Source organism: Cryptomeria japonica, chromosome 7, assembly GCF_030272615.1.
Source record: "Cryptomeria japonica chromosome 7, Sugi_1.0, whole genome shotgun sequence".
Lineage (NCBI taxonomy): Eukaryota > Viridiplantae > Streptophyta > Pinopsida > Cupressales > Cupressaceae > Cryptomeria > Cryptomeria japonica.
In genome coordinates, this window is record NC_081411.1 from 167,220,519 (window position 1) to 167,229,363 (window position 8,845).

Genomic DNA, 8,845 nt, shown 5'->3' on the forward strand with positions numbered 1-8,845 from the left:
ACCATCACATGTTTTGTGCAACTTATGATTTGGAGATGTAGGTTGAACATCTTGCTTAGGACAAAAGAGAATCATGTCAATTGTTGGAGTCTTAGGAGATTGAATAGTTTGAGGGACAAATTCATGAGATTGAGCACAACATCTTTGTCGACGTTCTGTCACACAATGATTTCGTCGAGTCTTAGTGGAAGTTTGGAAAGGAGGAGGAAAATTTGAAAAAGTAGGAATGTTTTCTTATTTGATAGTTGAAGGTTTAGGTTGAGGTCTTTTAGGCTAGACAAGAGGAGAAGTGGGCCTCTTCTATCTATAAGAGAAAGGATGTGGAACTGCGCCATATAAAGGAGGAATGTTAGGTGTAGGAAGAAGACCAAGTCCATCATGAGGAGGAGGTATAGGCATAAAGTTAGGAGGAATATTGTTTTTCTTTTTAGGAGAAGGCATAGTCACATCCATAGGAATATATTGAAGATCTTCCTTGGGAGGGAGATTAGTTTTATCCGTGAGGAGAAGAACTTTATCTTCAAGTATGATAGGAATGTCAAGTGTTGGGGATCTGGGTTGACTTAAGGATAAGATCATATCTTTCTTCCATTTTTGATAAGATTGAAAAAGAGCATCGCTCCTTGATGGAAGAGAGTGAAATTTCTTAGGCCAAAAGGGATCATTTTTTGGCAAGATATTGCTATTGGTTTCCTTGACAATTTCCTGCTACTGGCTAGTAGTTCTTGTTACTAGTTGCCTGGACCTATTTTGGTGATCTACCAGAACCCCTTCTGAAGCTTGCAGAGCCTTGGGCATTGATTCCAATGTTCCTTGGCATGTGGCCAACCTTTTCTTGCGATCTACATTTCATCCATTGGATTTTCTAGAGGAATCTCTTGGTGGAGGTTGACCTTGTTTATTTTGCACATTAGGTCTTGTTCTTTGGGTTTTGATCCCTTTTCCGGCCGACTGGATCCTTTGGATTGATATATATAATTGTAATTATGCATTAGAATGGAAAGAATCAAAGAATCAAGTAGCTAGACTGTACGTAGAAGATATATCTCAAGATTCAAGGTCTCGGTTGTGACCTATTCTGTATGTTCTACTAGGCCTATGAGCCAGTATGTTGTAACTCGGTTGTTACCGATTGGATGTAATCAATTTTCATGAAATAAAACAACCTGTTTGGCATTGCCTCCATCATATCTTTGTGTTTTCGTTGTGTTTACTCTGGCTAACTAGTTTGGATTGATCTCTTTGAGGTCCCTCCTCATTGGTGACTGCTTCAAGTGGTATCAGAGCAAAGTTTCATTCCAGAGGCTGCGTGTCCTGATTTTTTTTTGTAGTGTGGTAGATTGTGGGTCCAACCTGCAGCTATAGAGGACTAGTGTGAACGATGGCACAACGAGGAGCTAGGAATGGTGGAGTGCATGGGAATGAAAACCCTGCTGTGATGGAGATGTTGTGTGGTATAGCAGCCCGGTTGGAAGCCATGGAGACAACCCAAAGAAGAGGCCAACATATTGAAGATATAAGTGAAGATTGAGGAGAAGAATCCCCAACTGAACAAGCAAACCTACTAGCGATTGATCTGGATAAGGAAAGGTTTTTGAGGGTTTTGAGTAGGGAGAATACTAAACCTCATTTTACCCCATCGAAATATGATGGGAAGTTAGATTCAGATGAATTGATGGATTGGTCCTCGGAGATGGAGAAGTATTTTGATTTTGAAAATACTACAGAAGAGAGGAAGGTGAAATATGCCTGTACCCAATTGAAAGGTCACACATCTATTTGGTGGGAGCATTTGCAAGTTGATAGACAAAGAAGAGGTAAAGAGAAGATTAAGACATGGGCTCAGATGATTGCTAAGTTGAAATCGAAGTTTGTGCTAGTGAATTATCAAGTGGATCTATTCTAAAAGTTGCACAATTTGAGACAAAAGGAATCTAGTGTGAAGGAGTACATCGAAGCATTCTACAAGTTGAATATTAGATCTGGATATGTTGATGATGAATTTGAACAAGTTGTAAGATATTTGAATGGATTGTGGATTTCTATACAATATGAACTAAATTTGATCAAATTAGAGAGTGTTGAAGAGGCTTACTAGTATGCCCTAAAGGCAGAAGAGAAGCTAAACAAAAGACATTAGCAAAGGTAGAGAGGCAGAGGTGGAAGGTTTATCGAAGGAAGATTTCAAGGAGGAAGAGGAACCAGTACAAATTAGAGCAAGGACAAGGAAGTGAGGAAAGAAGGTAGTTCATACCAGAAGGATGATAGAAATTTCTACCAGAGGAGAGAACCGGATGGTTACTGGAATGAGAATTTTGGGAGGCAAGACAAGAGGATATTTAGGGGAACCTGCTTTAAGTGTGGAGGAGAAGGACATCATGTATTCAAGTGTAAGAAGAGAGAAATTACTAGAAGAGAAATAGTGGTGGAAGAAAACCCCACCGGATCAGACAATAAACCAGAAGATGGAGAACTGTTGGTGATGAGGAGAGCTTTGTGTCATACCAGAGGAGATGAAGAGCCCTTGCAAAGGAAGAATTTGTTCAAGACCAGATGTAAGGTATCTGGTAAGTGTTGTAAAGTTGTTATTGATAGTGGTAATTCAGATAATCTTGTTTCAGAAGAAATGGTGAATAAGTTGAAATTGGAGAGATTGAAACACCCTAAGCCTTATCAAATAGCATGGATTCAGGATGAACATAAGTTGTTAGGAAGTAAACAATGTTTGGTGAAATTAAAAATTAAGAATTATCATGATGAAGTATTATGTGATAATATGCCTATGGACGTTTGTCACCTTTTGTTGGGTAGACCTTGGTAGTTTGATAGACATGCAATACATGATGGGAGGAAGAATACATACACTATTGTGGCCAATGAGATGAAGCAAACCTTGTTACCCTTGGAGGAACCTTTGAAGAATGAAGTTTGTAGGAATGCTAGAATATATTTGGTAGCTGAAAGGAAATTCCTGGATGGACTGAGACATGAGAATGTGTGTTTTGCCTTAATTCCTAAGAAGACTGAGAAACTGGAACCGGAAGGAGAACACCCAGAAGAGATAAAAGATTTGTAGACAGAATATGAGGGCATCATTTTAGATAATGTACCTGATGGATTTCCACCTATGAGAAGTATTAGTCATTGAATGGACTTGGTTCCCGGAGCTAGTTTGCCTAACAAAGTTGCACATCAGTTAACATCGGCATAGAATGAAGAAATGGATAGAAAAGTGCAGGAGCTATTGAAGAAAGGTTTGATCAGGGAGAGTCTGAGCCCTTGTGCAGTACCAACAGTATTAGCACCTAAGAAGAATGGAGAGTATAGAATGTGTACTGATTCTAGAGAAATAAAAAAGATCACAGTGAAATACCAGTTTCATTTTCCTAGGATGGATGACATAATGGACTGTTTGAGTGGAGCAAAATACTTTACAAAGATAGATTTGAAGAGTGGGTATCATCAAATTAGGATCAGAGAAGGTGATGAGTGGAAGACAACATTTAAGACAAATGAAGGACTGTATGAATGGTTGGTGATGCCTTTTGGATTGACTAATGCACCGAGTACTTTCATGAGGCTAATGAATGAGGTATTGAAGAAATTCTTGGGTAAGTTTTTTATTGTATATTTGGATGACATTTTGATTTTCAGTAGGACAAAAGAGGAGAATTTGTTGCAATTAAGACAAGTTTTGCAAAGGTTGTGAGAAGAGAAGTTGTTGATCAATATCAATAAGTGTACTTTCATGAAGAATGAGTTAGTCTATTTAGGATTTGTGATATCTAAGGATGGTTTGATGATGGACCCTAACAAAGTGAAAGCCATTGTTGAGTGGCCTACACCGGAAAGCATTCGAGAGGTAAGATCATTTCATGGGTTGGCTAGTTTTTATTGGAAGTTTATCAGAAATTTTAGTTCAGTTTGTAACCCTATGATTGAGACCATGAGAGGAGATCGGAAGCAATTCAAGTGGACCACTAGAGAAAACAAAAGTTTTGAAGTGTTAAAGAAGAAAGTGACTAAGCACCCTATGTTAGCTTTACCAGATTTCAATAAAGTATTTCAAGTGGATTGTGATGCAAGTGGAACAACAATAGGAGTAGTATTGAGTCAAGAAGGGAGAGAAGCAACCTATTTCAGTGAGAAATTAAATGATGCTTGAAAGATATATTCAGTGTATGATCAGGAATTTTATGCCATCGTTCAAGCCTTGAATAAATGGAGACAAATTACTTATTGCCTAAGGATTTTGTGTTGTATACAGATCATCAAGCTTTGCAGTATTTGAACAGTCAGAGTAAGTTGAATCAGAGACATATGAGTTGGGTAGAATTCTTGTAGAGTTACACCTTTGTGTTAAAGCATAGAAGTGGAAAATCTAACAAAGTTGTTGATGCATTTAGTAGGAGAAGGAATTTGCTGACAGAGATGAGAGTGATAGTATTAGGTTTTGAAAATTTGAAGACCTTGTATGATGAAAACCTAGATTTTGCAGAACCTTGGAAAACATGTAGAGAACCAGTTATGGTGGATAGAAGCAAACAATTGGATTACTTCATTCAAGATTGAATGTTATTCTGGGTAGTACAGTTGTGCATACCTAAGAGTTCCATGAGAGAGAACCCGATAAAGGAGAAACATAGTGGAGGACTAGCTGGACATTTTGGCATTGACAAAATAGTTGCATTGGTGAGTGAGCAGTACTTTTGGCCCCCGATTAATAAGGATTTTAAGAGATATGTGTAGAGTTGTAGAGTTTGTCAAGTTGCAAAAGGTAGTAATCTGAATGTGGGATTGTATAAACCTTTGATAGTACTTGTAAGACCTTAGGAGGATATAAGCATGTATTTTTTACGTGGTTTGCCTAAGACACCGAGAGGGAATGATTCTATATTTGTGGTAGTGGATGGATTTTTGAAGATGGCTCATTTCATACCTTGTAAGAAGACATCAGATGCATTGCATGTAGTAGACCTATTTTTGAAGTGGTGAGATGCATGGATTACCGAAGAGAACAGTTTCAGAAAGAGACACTAAGTTTGTTGGCTATTTTTGGAGAACACTTTGGAAGAAGATGGAGATAGATTTGAAGTTCAGTTCTACTTTTCATCCACAAACTGATGGACAGACAAAAGTTGTTAACCAAAGTTTGGGAAACTTGTTGAGATGTTTAGTGGGAGATAAAATTGGAAGCTGGGATTTTATCCTTGCACAAGAAGAGTTTTCCTACAATAATTCAGTGAATAGATGTACCGGAAAAACACCTTTTGAAATTGTTATCGAAGTGCACCCGAGAGGTATAGAAAAATTGAGAGACATTAGCAGTGAAGACCAGAAGAGTTCAAAAGCATAAGATTTTGTAGATCACATGGCAGGATTGTATATTCAAGTTAAACAACATTTGGAAGACATATGCAACAAATATAAGGAGAAGGAAGATGAGAGAAGAAGACATAAGGAATTTGAAGTTGGCGATGAAGTGATGGTATATTTGAAAAAAAAAAGATTGTCAGTTGGAACTTATAATAAGTTGCAGATGAAGAAGTTTGGACCCTGTAGGATTTTGAGGAAGTTCAGTTCTGGAAATGCATATGAAGTGGAGTTACCAGATAATCTAAGTATTTCACCCATATTCAATATTGCAGATCTTCATGAATAGAATGAACCAGAATTTAGTAAGGACAATCTTGCTGACTTGGAGAAACAGTTGCCTCGGAAGGAACCAGATTAGATTGAAGAGATTTTGGACAATAGGATTGGGCATAGTACCCAGAGTAGTGAGTATAAGGAATATCTTGTGAAGTGGAAGGGCATACCAATTGAAGATTCATATTGGATTTCTTAGGTAGAGCTAGACCACCTTTGTTTCCCTTTGACCCCAAAAAAGTGAGAGGCTCACTTTTCAATAACCCCGAATGTCTGATGCAAGAGCATCCCCAGTTCATAGCAATCTTGCATCAACCAAAAAAAATTTCCTTTATGTTTTGTTTTCTATTTGCAGTTTCAGTTTTCCTTTTTGTGTGTCCTGATTTTGGCTCACTAGATCCTATGAAGTTGGATTCTAATAGAAGACTTGATCATCTTTCTTGCTTTCAGACCGCATAACATTTGGATCAATTTCCGACAAGATATCACTACCGGTTTCTATGATAGTTTCTTGTTATTGGTTGCCTGATACCTATTCTGGTGATCTACCAGAACCCATTTCAAAGCTTACAAAGCCTTGGACATTGATGTCGATGTTACTTGGCGTGTGTCCGACCTTATACAGTTCATCCTTTAGATTTTCCAGAGGAATCTCTTGGCGGAGGCCGACCTTTGTTATTTTTCATATTAGGTCTTGTTCTTCGGGTTTTGATCCCATTTGGGCTGACTGGATCCTTTGGATCGATATATATATATATTTGTAATTATGCTTTAGAATGAAACCATTGGAGAATCCGAGAATCAAATAGCTAGACTATACATAGAAGATAGATCTTTCGATTCAAGGTCCCGGTTGTGACCTATTCTACCAGGCCTGTGAGCTGGTATGTTATAACCCGGTTGTTACAGATTGGTTGTAATCAAATTTCATGCAATAAAATAACCTATCATGCATTGCCTGCATCATATCTATGTGTTTCCATTATGTTTACTCTTGTTGACCGGTCCAGATTGATCTCTTCGAGGTCCCTCCTTAATGGTGACTGCTTCACATTATGAAACTAAAGTAGTAGGAAGGACACGAAGGTGATTTTTTTGAAGTTTTTCACCCTAGACGAGTGCCTCACGTGGTTTCAATCCCCACAGTTCCCGATGCTCAATCACCTTTGACATGGGATTAGAATGAATTTTCCATTCTAGATTTTGACCTTCATTCCCCAATACCTAGAGGTAGCTAAGGCTAAGGGTTCACTCCCCTTGCATCAAGGTCTTGTCCTATAGCTCTATAACTTCCATTTGAGTCTAACCCCTTCTAGTGGTCCTAATACTAACCCCTCTAGCTCAAGTTTTGGTCTGGGTCTCTATGTCAAGCTTCTGATCAATTTGGTTGTGGATAATGCTTCCCATAAAATCCAAAAGGTGCCCACCTAGATTAACCACTCTCATATTGTTAAGTATAAGACTCCTTTAGGTCCCCTTATTGGTGAAAGATTTGTTCTTAACATGATCATTGTCAAGGAGGAATCAGAGAAGATGACCTCTTCTTGTTCTACTAGGTCATATTGGACCCTAGATAATATTGTGAGTAAAGAGGCTAATCCCTATCCCCTCTTTACCCCCATGATTCTCCTAATTCCTCTCCTCTGAGTGCACTGATCAAAGAGGAATTTCCCCTCTTTGTGGCTAAAGTGAATGAAATTTGCAAGGTGTTTAATAAGCATGAACCTGCTATATGCAAGCTTTTGGGATAATTTGAGGTAGTGAAAAAGAAAATTAATAAGATTGAAGCTATTTTAGAGGCGGATGAAAGTGTCTCAATCTAGGTGGAGGACGAGAAGGAGCAGAGGGCTTGGATGACGATGAGGAAATTTGTTATGATGATTGATAAATGGGAAGCACTGGACAATTATGTTAAGGAGCTTATTGAGAAGATTGACCAAACCAAGAATATGAAAGACTTCGTTGATATGGTAGAGAACCTATAGGAAAATCACGACACAGTGAGGAGGAATATGGAGAGCATGTTTGGGTATGTGCAGGATCATGGTGGGCCAAATAGGCCCTTAAGTGGCAATGAAAATCAGAAAAAAAGAGGTAGGCAACTTGACGTAAAAATTTAAATAAGTTACCACCATTATTTCAAAAATAAGTAACAATAGAATCTTTGAAAAATTGAATGTAGTTTCTAAGCTACTAGTTGTTTTCTAAAAAAAAATATCTATTTGACAAAAAATTGAAGTTTCAATGTAGTAGTACTAAAATTTTAGGAAAAAGATAAGAGGCATGTGTTTGTCTGACCACCCTAACCACAATAAAATCATAATATTTTTTTATAAGATTTTAGATATAAGTAGAAGACTCATGTCTTGATGTGACACATTTTTTTTTTTTTTTGAAATAAATAATTAATAATGATTTTTTTACTACAACTTTTTAAAAATATAAAAACTCATATGCCTGACCACCATAGCTTGGTGAAAACTTTATGAAATTCATTTTTTTTAAATCCTATAGAATACGAAGCATAGTATGTGACACATGTTTTAAATTCAAAAAATGTGATACCATTTGAAATTTATAGATGTTTTTCAATTAGCCTATCAACCGGGACTTTAGTCAGAATATCGCCACTTTTTGGCCTCTCATGATTCTACACATATCCATTTGATAAAAATAGGGAGATTACAGAGAAGAACTGTGTTGCTCTTCTGACATCCAAGATGAAATCACGAGGAGGTAGGCCAAAAAAAGAAGGCATCTAGAGTCCTCAACCACGATGGGGCTTGAAGTGTGTATTACAAGGGTGAAAGCCATGCTAGACTCCGCAACCATTTCCTCTATGAAAGATTCCTCCAAAAAGCTCATTGTGTTGGAGAACGGTAAAGATATTTGGCTAGAGAGGAAACTGGAGTTCTCTCCCATCCAGAAAGTCATTGGTCTGTGCTTTCTGTGGAAGATTGATGATTTGTTATGATGATTGATAAATGGGAAGTGTTGGACAATTATGTTAAGGAGCTTAGCGATTCAATAGTTGCGAATTTGAATATGAAATTTAAAAAGATGAGGTCATGACCACAATTTAGTTTAAGGTAAAAAAAATTAATTTGACCTAGAATTTGATGGAAAATTCTATAAGAAATAGCTAGTAGATGCTATGAACAAAGTGATGTGACATAACAAAGTGTTATATGCATGT